This window comes from Delphinapterus leucas, chromosome 3 (assembly GCF_059928025.1).
Source record: "Delphinapterus leucas isolate spDelLeu-1000000601 "Yukka" chromosome 3, BTC_Dleu_Yukka2, whole genome shotgun sequence".
Lineage (NCBI taxonomy): Eukaryota > Metazoa > Chordata > Mammalia > Artiodactyla > Monodontidae > Delphinapterus > Delphinapterus leucas.
In genome coordinates, this window is record NC_143131.1 from 121,304,010 (window position 1) to 121,314,625 (window position 10,616).

A 10,616-nucleotide genomic window follows, 5' to 3' on the forward strand; every position below is an offset into this window, starting at 1 on the left:
GCACCATATGAGTTTCGTTATATCCTCATTGCTAGAATAGTGCGTGGCACCTACTTGCTGAGTAAATGAAACCGAGAAACTCAGAGCGACACATTTCTTTTTAGATAAGAATGTTTTCTTCCTTTTCATTTTAAACTACCCAGCTACACGATATCAGCCCTGTGATCAATTTTTTTTTTTTTCTGAAGCTCTGACTTCTGGGTGGCCTTTAGCAAGTAATGTGACTTTGTTAGAACTCACTTTACCCAGCTGTAGAATGGGAATGAAAATACCACCTACCTCCCTTCCCTGACACTTGACTGAAGCAGCCTCTGACACACCTTCTTTGTTCTTTGAGGGAAGGAGCCACACACAAGAAAATTCTCCCCATGAAGTTACAGTTAAAAGCCCCAAGAGGGTAGGAGCTGTACTTTGTTTCTCTCCATTCTTACACAAAGTAGGCCTCCATTAAGTGCCTATCAAAGTTAGTATCTGTGGGACATAAATTGCACCTGCTTCTGCAGCCCTGCTCACAGAAGCTGGCCCCTTTCTGGGCTAACACTCAGAAATAGCAGAAGAACGAAATCTAGCTTAGTAGTGACGCAGATTCCTTTTTCCAGAGGAAGCCAACTGCACAGCCCTTGATGGACAAATGGTGACCATGGATGTGTTGTTTGCTTTGAACGTGGAGCAGGGAATTTCACAAGATGAGAAAAATTTCAGATCGGAGGATTCTTCCTCTCGGCTATCACTTTTTTTTTTTGGAGTGACCCTGATTAATACCATGATTCTCTTAATTTGGGTGAATTTCCTTGTTCAGCTCAGAGCTACTGATTCAGCAGATATTCCCAGAGTCAGACCCTAGTGGAAACTAACATGTGATGTCTGGTGCCAGGCACTTCCCCATGCTCAACAAGGATTTATAGATGAGTGCGTGGATACTCACACCACACTGTTTCTGTCTTCACCTCTTTGCCTTTCTTTCTTCTTCTCTTCCCTTTCTGACTCTTTTTTATTCCTTCCCCATTTATGCCCCAGTGCTCCTCTGAGACACGTGGGCATTTTATGGTTTTGTTGGTCTTGACAGATGACTGACCTTCCAAAGCCCAGTGATTTGGTATCAGAAGATCTAAGTTTTTTCCTTTTCTCCACGTTCTAAAGAAGCGTGTTGTAGTTTCCCCAGCAGAAGTGAAAGTGATTAGCGGGCGACTCAGATGTCTGCACAGGGCACAAGAATGAGGGGGAGAGGGGGCAAGACAAGAGGAAGAGGGGACTTTTGGAGGGGCTGAGAGCAAATCCCCACACATGTTCTGACTACCCAGTGGAAAGAAATGAAATCCTGTGTTCCAGGGCAATATTGCCATTGTTGATAATTCTCTGTCATCCAGCAGGTGCCAGGATAAAAACCTTCATTTTGATTTTTATACATTCATTTTAAAAACTGGGACTTCCTCATTTGCCTGAGGAGGAGGTATACAAGGGTGCACAATTTATAGTTAATTTGAAGATGAAGAAAATATTAGCATATCTTTTGTTGCCCCTAAAAACACAATACCTAAATTAGCACAGTGCCCTGATTGCCATCCCGTACACGCATTTAGATTGTAAATGAGCTCCATTTCAAGCACATTTGTAACGGTTGCGAAAGTGAGGGACCAATTATGTGGCCATATTGATACTAATGATGGTGACGTCCAGAGAACTGTCCCAGCCTAAGAACACCCACAGTGCAACCAACGATCATGGCTTCAGTCCCAATCAGAAGGTTTTCATTCAGTCCTAATCGTAGTGGAATCTGTCAAATGGATTTGTTTCCAGAAAGCTTGCTCGACACAGGTCAAATGGCAGAAGTTGCAAAAATGTCATCTTTTTACATAAAATACCTGCAGAAATTACACCTAGAAACTGTTGCCCTTTTATCCCGTTAACTGGCGTATACAAAGTAACAGCCAGGTCAAATGGTTACCATGGTGGCAACGATCATTTTAGGGTACATTTGTAATTGTTCTAAAACAATTAATATGAAACAAAAGTGACCAGAATTAAGAGGTGATGTTTTGCTCAAGGAGGGGAAAAGATGAACAATTCATTAAGAGCCTGAGAAGAAACTGGTTCTAAGAAACGTGTTATTGTATTTGCTGAAAGAATATTGTCAAGGTCTTTATCCATATTATGTGGCCCCACAGAACATAGCTTCTTTAGATTTTAGTCTTAGCTTCCACAATAGTGCTGGTTTATTTTAACCTTATAGAAACTGTAGGTTTTTATACATTATCATATTTTCTTCTTTGCTTTGCTTGGTAAGGAGCTCAAAACCAAACTTATAGACTATCTCTAATGACTCCGCAGAACTTCACGTTTGCATTTGTTTTTCTTTCTTTTTCTGAGGGAGGTGAGTGGTTATGTATTAATTTTATCCTTCACTTTATTTTCTTATCAATATTTTCTCTTCACTCTGTTTCCTTCACTTGTTTCTTTTCTGCTTTTCTATTATATATATTCTTAAAAGCTATCATACAAGGATATGGAGCATGAATATATAAATAAATCTGGTCTCAAGGTGATAAATTTAACACATCCAAGTCATCATCCTGGTGCTACTATTTATCCTATCTTGCTATCTTTTTAGAACAATAAATTTAGAATGCTGTCCTCCTTCTTGAAGTTATAAAAACATTTTTCTGAATTAGCATATACTGAACTTAGGTTTTCCTCTTAGTCTTTTAAATTTTGTTGTCTCTTTTTTTATCCTTTGCCTCAAAATAAATTAATGTGAACTATTACCTTAAGTTCTATTAGTCATCAGCTTGGGGACATACTGCTGCTACACCGGCTACACTTATTTTTTTTAATTGTTCCAAGAGGGGTGATGAATCTATCCTGAGCCATCACATTCTTTTACTCTCTCTGTCTCCTTGCATTTACTTCTTTACTTTCCAACTCAACTTATCCATTTATTATTTGGCCATTTCATATTCTCTCTCTCCCTCTCTCTCTCCCTCTCTCTCTCAACAATCCCCCCACCCCAACCTTTGCCTAGCTTTTTCCCTTTAGCTCTCTTTTTTTTAAAATGAAGTATAGTTGAGTTACAATGTTGTTTTAGTTTCAGGTGTGTACACCAAAGTGATTCAGTTATATATATATTCTTTTTCAGATTCTTTTCACTTATAGGTTATTACAAAATATTGAGTAGAGTTCCCTGTGCTATACAATACGTCCTTGTTTGTTATCTATTTTGTATATAGTAGTGTGTATATATTAATCCCAAACTCCTAATTTATCTCTCCCCCCGTTCCCCATAATCATAAGTTTGTTTTCTATGTCTGTGGGTCTATTTCTGTTTTGTATATAAGTTTATTTGTATCTTTTTTTTTTTTTTAGATTCCACATATAAGCAATATCATATGACATTTGTCTTTCTCTGTCTGGCTTACTTCACTTAGTATGACAATCTCTAGGTCCATCCATGTTGCTGTAAATGGCATTATTTCATTCTTTTTTATGGCTGAGTAATATTCCATTGTATATATGTACCACATCTTCTTGATCTATTCCTTTGTTGGTGGACATTTAGTTTGCTTCCTTGTCCTGGCTATTGTAAACAGTGCTGCAATGAACATGGGGGTGCATGTATCTTTTCGAATTATGGTCATATGGTAGTTCTATTTCTAGTTTTTTAAGGAACCTCCATACTTTTCTCCACAGTGGCTGTACCATCCCTTTATCTCTTTCCCCATCCATCCATCCATCCATCCATCCATCCATCTATCCAGCCATCCATTCCCTCCTCCTTTCCTTCATCTCTCCCTCCCTCCCAAGTATGCTTCCCAGGTTTAAAAATAACAACAGAAGCTCATATACAATCAGGCCATGAAAACATAAATCAAATTCTAGAAACCATAGGAAAGGAAGAAGAAACATGTATAACAAAAATCTAGTTACAATGACAGTCAAACTCAGTCTGGACTCTGTAAGCTCATATGAAGGGAAAATCAGAATAGATTCTGTAAGGCCTAATGGCAGACAACTTGTATTAACATATTGGCTGTAAATATAACTGGACCTGGGGTGGGTGGAGGTAGAGAAGAAGAGGGTTGCGGTGGATTTTGAAGATTTATGTGACTATATAATGGAATGAAGGTAATGAGACCGTATTGAAATCATCCTGACTCCTCCCTTTCTTTCGTACCTCACATGCAGTCCGTTAACAAATTCTCTTATTTCTAGCCTCAGTATATCAGAATCTGCCACATAGTTCCTTCCCCAGTACTATCATGACACAAATCATCACCTCCTGCCTAGATTGGCATTGTCCCTTTTGGTGGGTCTGCCCCTGCCCTTGCCCTTCTTGCTGTTCTCGACCCAGCAGCCACTGTGATAGTGTGAAAATGTGGGTCACGGCCCTCTGCTCAAGCATCCCCAGTGTCTTGTCTTTTCATCTCACTCACGGTTAGAGCCAAAGTCCTTCCAATGGCTATTCAGCCCTACAAGCTCTGGGCACCAACCTCTCTGAGCTCTTCCCCTCACTCACAGTGCCTCCGCAACTCAGCCCAAAGGTCTCTCCTCAGGTTTGTTCCCTTTTCCTGAAAGATGCCTCAGATAAAGTCAGCCCTCAGTACCCGCAGGTTCCACATCTGTGGATTCAACCAACTGCCGATGGCAATTTGATCGCTTTACATAAGGGACTTGGGCATCCATGGATTTTGGTTCGGGGATACTAGAACCAAGGGACCATATACCTGTGTCTCACTCCTTATCTCTTTCAGGACTTTGCTCAAGTGTTTTCTCATCAGAGAGTCCATCTGCCTTGGTTCCTTATCATCTTACTGAAAATTAAGGCTCCTTTACTACCCCTGCCCTTTCTAGCCCCTTGTTTCATTTTCACAGTAGCACTTATTACTTCCTAACACACCATATGTGATCATACCAATTTATTTATGGTCTATCTCTGCCCACCCTCCCACCCGAATGCCAATTCTGTGAGGGCAGAGTTTTTAATCTGTGATGTTTATGCTGTATGCCCAACACCTAAAACAGTACCCAGTGGGTACTTAGCTCAATACATACTTGTTGAATGAATGGATGAAACTAAATACTCTGACAGCATTGGCACCAATTCTAAACAGCTAAGATAATATAGCAGAGTGCCATTCAAAATAAATTAATAGAATGAAGCAAGTTCCCCATTGCCAAAGTAAAATAGAAAGTCAAAGCAATAACTGGGTCATTTGTAGAGACATGGATGGACCTAGACACTGTCATACAGAGTGAAGTAAGTCAGAAAGAGAAAAACAAATATCATATATTAACGCATATATGTGGAATCTAGAAAAATGGTACAGATGAACCGGTTTGCAAGGCAGAAATAGACACGGATGTAGAGAACAAATGTATGGACACCAAGGGGGGAAAGCAGGGGGCAGGAGGAGGTGGGGTTGTGGTGGAATGAATTGGGAGATTGGGATTGACATATATACACTAATATGTATAAAACAGATAACTAATAAGAACCTGCTGTATTAAAGAAATAAAATTCAAAAAATAATAAAAATGGGCTTACGGAAAAAATAACTGGTTATTTAGGGCAAAGGGATCTTTTTTTTTTATACTGTTAGAGGATCATAGAGAATCACAGGAGTGAAAGAAATCTGAGGTCTCACTCAGTCCTGCCTCCTGACAACAAGAATGAGGGGCACATTTACATCAAGTGAAAGGGGATCCTTTCTGTGTTTAAGGGCATTTGGAGAAATACTATGGTTTTCCAGTCATTCATAATTTTTCTTTTTGATGTTCAACCATTCACCACCCACTCCCCTTCTTAGGAAAGTCCTATCTCGAACTTAAATCACACTCACTGAAATGAAAAGCCAACTGCAATTACAGCCACCTCCCGCTCCTCTTTCTCTTTAACTATCTGTTCCTAAACAGCAACAGAAAAAAGCACCACGTTTCTCAGGTATCTATGGCACAAAATCAAAATCCTACCAAACAGTAATGAAGACTTTGGCCTTTTCCTAAGTTATTTCCTTTGAAATACATTTTTCTATTATAGGTTGCAAACAGCGTTCCCTTTTAATTTTTTTTTTTTTAAAAAGTAGGAAGGAACTGCTCGCTCATTTGTTTTTTTGGTGTTTACACATCACAGGTTAAATTCTGTTATGACAATGTGTTACAATTTAATAAAATCACATGGGGGAAGATTTTCTGGTCTAGCAAAAGGCCCACTTTGGGCTATAATAGTATTTATGTTGGAAGTTGTGGGAAGTCAACTCAAACCAATAGCAAGTTTCCAGTGAAACAAAATGTGAGAGAAGGTATATTAGACTGGAAGTCAGGAGACTGGGCTGGAATCTGATTCTCATTCGGTTATGAACATGCTGTGTGAGCTTGAGGGAATTTACTCAACTTTACTGGGCTTCAGTTTTTCTTCCTGCAAAAGGAGAGCTTCAGATTTAAAGGAACTTTGTATTCCCTTTCATCCCTAGGATTTATGATTCTTTGTATAATTGAAATGAATTTAGCCTGAAGTTTTATATTTTGATTTCTTTTTCCTCCCTGCCTCCCCTGCTTCCTTCTTTTCCCTCCCATCTATCCATCCATCCATCCATCCTCCACCTTTACTTATATTTTGATTCTCTTCTTTCTTTCCTTCTCTTCTTTCTCCCTTTTTTACCTTTCCATTTTCTTTCAATAACTTTCTTTTCCACTTCTTTCTTTGTCTTTTTCTTTTCCTATTTCTTTTTTCTTTTATTCTGTCCTTTCCTTTTCTCTTTGTTTATTTTCCCTCTCCCTCCTTTCCAGCTTTCTTTCATCCTTCTCTTTCTTAAATTCTTTCTCTCAGCAGCAAATCACTCAACATTTCAACAAATCCATAAATTAGCGGTAGTTTTATGGGCTGGTGCTAACACCTATTCTGATCAACCAGGCATTGCAAACTGATGTGAGTGCTGATAGGGTGGCTCAGGCCTTGCATGGAAAGTAGCCAAATCAGCACACGGCTATTGTTTAATGATGCCAGAGACTAACAGGAAGTCTTCTGCAAATTGCCTCACAAATTATACAGTGGTTCCCTGCCTTCTTGTTATTGGCACGAAATATATTTGTGAAACTAGGCTTAACATCCAAATTCTTTCTCTGTTATAAGAAGTATCAAAGCTACCTTTTTAAACATAACAGTGAAAAAATAAATTTTTACAGAAAATGCCATAAACAAAGAAAGTATAAATGACAAACTTGGGAAATACAGTATAATGACAGTCAAAAGGTCTAATTTCCGTAATATATAAAATGTTCTTGCAAATTATTTATATATACACACACATGTTTCAATAGAAAATGGCAAATTTTATGGATAATTCACACAGAAGGAAATAAAAATGGCCAACAGACATAGGACGCTCAACCTCAAGAGTTAAAGAAATTCAGTTTGAAAGGTCATTTTCTCGAAAGAAAATTTATTATTTTTAACAAAGTGTAATGCTTTAAATTAGCCTGAAGAATAATATTAGTATACATTTTATCAACTTTTTTTTTAAAGGAATATAAAACTATTTACTGACCACTGTTCACCAGTATTTACAATAGAGTAAACAATATATAGTTGAATAATATTCTGATTACTACAAAGTTATTGTTTTTCCTGGCTTCTGCTGCACCAGTAACCCAAAATACTGAGAAGATTGAGCCTACATGTAAGGAATGGGTTGGGGTAAAGTTTGAAAAAACATGAAGGTCAAGTTTAGATTAGAAAAGTTTGTTCACTCATTTATTCCTGCAGATCCTAAATTGCCAACATCTCTAACCATCTGATTAGGTTTCCATTAACAAGGCTGAGACATTCCATGTATCACAGTCTTTCAGTAAACACAGCACGGGGATTTCAACTTCTTAGAAAAGAATGGTTTGCCAAAAGGAAGCTTTAAATGTCCATTTAACTAAGTCTTGCTTGGCTAATTAAAACATACCAGAATTTTTCTAGTTTTTTCATTTGGGTTGACAGAGATAAAATTTTCCTTTCAGGGGTTTTACATATAAAACTGCCTTTATATGATGGTAGATATGGATGCAGATTCTGGTAGGGCTGCTTTAAAAAAATATCCCATTTAAATTGTTTACATTAATTTGTCTAATTAATTACAAAATTATTTAATTTGAAAGGTTAAGACTTAAATTTTCAAGTTAAGTTGAAGTGATTTCTTATATTGCTCAAAATGACAGAATCCCAGAAACATGGGCTTATCCATGGTTGTGAAAGGCTGGTTTTGTTTTGGTAAATGTATTTAAACAATAACCCAAAAAACCCCATACCATTTACATATGTATTTTATGTATACACATACAAAAAACCCAGAATGGTCCTCGGGCATATATGAGTTAAATGCAAATTCTAAATTCTGATTAAGTAATGACTATGGAGATTTTCCCCAACATTTAGAAAAGCTGTTCTCTAATGCAGAGGAAATAATATACCGTGGTATCAAATGTTCTTTTCTGCTAAAGGAAGCAACTACAGAAAGCTTTTATTTCTTCAAAGTAACCAGTACTACAGATGCAAAAAAAACAAAAACAAAACCCCCCCAAAACCCCATAACTTCCCCAATACTACTTCAAAACAAACATATCGGGCTTCCCTGGTGGCGCAGTGGTTGAGAGTCTGCCTGCCGATGCAGGGGACGCAGGTTCGTGCCCTGGTCTGGGAAGATCCCACATGCCGCGGAGCGGCTGGGCCCGTGAGCCATGGCTGCTGAGCCTGCGCGTCCGGAGCCTGTGCTCCACAACGGGAGAGGCCACAACAGTGAGAGGCCCGCGTACAGCAAAAAAAAAAAACAAACAAACATATCAAACTTGATTTTCATTAGAATGTAGTTATTTCTTCACACTAATAAATCAAAACAAAAATAAATATATATAAAAAGCAATGCAAACAATTATTGAGCTTCATCTTCTGGACAAGAAGGCTAAGTTAGTCTCTCTTCATAAAAAGCAATTACAGTTTGAGGACACTTCATATTTGCCTCTTTTGCCAGCACCAAGTCCGTCTCATCTGAATCTTTCCATTTCCTGAGAAACATGAATTCTCCACTGATGTCTGTGGCACCAGTTACTCACTCTGGGTCGAGACCTCTGGCCAAACCTCTTGGTTTGTCAGCAGCATCTCTTTTCTTCTTTGATTTGCTGGATTCATCAGATTCACTGTCGGATAAAGATTTTCTTTTTGTTCCATCTTTTTCTTTACCAGCTTTTTGAGAAGTAAGAAATGCTTCAATTAACTCTGGACAATCTAAATTTTCTTCGGGTTCCCAGGTATTGTCTGCATCTGTAAATCCCTTCCACTTCAGGAAATACTCCACCTTCCCATTCACTACATGATGGTCCAGTACTTTTTCTACCACAAATTCTTCAGGTTCTGCCTCTTCGACTTTTTTACTCTTCCCATTCTGTTTCTTTCCCATTTTTTGCAATGTAGTTTTATTGGAGGCCATTTTTTATTGCAGACTTGAAGAGCTATTATTCACCGCCTCCGAGCAGCTCTGGGTCCTGGGTCTGCTGCGTCTCCGGCCCTGCACGCCTCAAGCTCCAGCCACATCTGAGGGGGAGGGGGCTGGGGAGCTATTTTTCCTTAACTTTTTTAATCTTGCCTTTTTTTTAATACATTTACTTATTTATATTTTTGGTTGCGTTGGGTCTTCGTTGCTGCGCACAGGCTTTCTTTAGTTGCGGTGAGTGGGGACTACTCTTCGTTGCGGTGTGCACGCTTCTCACTGCGGTGGCTTCTTGTTGCGGAGAACGGGCTCTAGGTGTGTGGGCTTCAGTAGTTGTGGCACACGGACTGCAGTAGTTGTGGCTCACGGGCTCAGTAGTTGTGGCTCACGGGCTTAGTTGCTCCGCGGCATGTGCGATCTTCCCGGACCAGGGCTCGAACCCGTGTCCCCTGCATTGGCAGGCGGATTCTTAACCACTGCGCTACCAGGGAAGTCCCTAGCCATGCACACCTTTAAATGTGATTCTTAAAAAGTATTGTCTCTCAGGGGGCTTCCCTGGTGGCGCAGTGGTTGAGAGTCTGCCTGCCGATGCAGGGGACACGGGTTCGTGCCCCGGTCCGGGAAGATCCCACATGCCGTGGAGCAGCTAGGCCCGTGAGCCATAGCCGCTGAGCCTGCGCGTCCGGAGCCTGTGCTCCGCAACGGGAGAGGCCACAACAGTGAGAGGTCCGCGTACCGCAAAAAAAAAAAAAAAAAATTGTCTCTCAATAAACAATTTTGCCAAATTGTCTCCCCTTCCTGTTCTCTTAAAAATGTAGGTTATAAAGAAATGGGGGATGTTTTTCTAAGTAATGTTTTACTTAAGCCCAATTCTTCAGACTGGGCTGCCAATTATTCTTCCCCATTTCCCATCCCTACTGAAATACTCAGAATATTAGGTATCACTGCCATTTTTCAAATATATGTTTTAAAACTTAATGAAACAGGAAGGAATTGGGTCACCTTTGAGATCCCCTTCATGTTTATCTCTTGCTTAGTCAGTACAACGGCAAGGTAAGGTCACAGGATTTGGAGTCAAACCGAACCTGAGTTTAATCTTTGCTCTGGTATTTAGTTACCTACATCTGATATCTAAGTTTCTTATTCTCTTGAACC

General features: G+C 39.4%; 1 pseudogene; it reads right to left on the reverse strand.

The window, feature by feature from the left end:
* Positions 1-8,831: 8,831 nt before the first annotated feature.
* On the reverse strand, positions 8,832-9,667 carry LOC111183168 (chromobox protein homolog 3 pseudogene; annotated as a pseudogene).
* Positions 9,668-10,616: the final 949 nt, after the last annotated feature.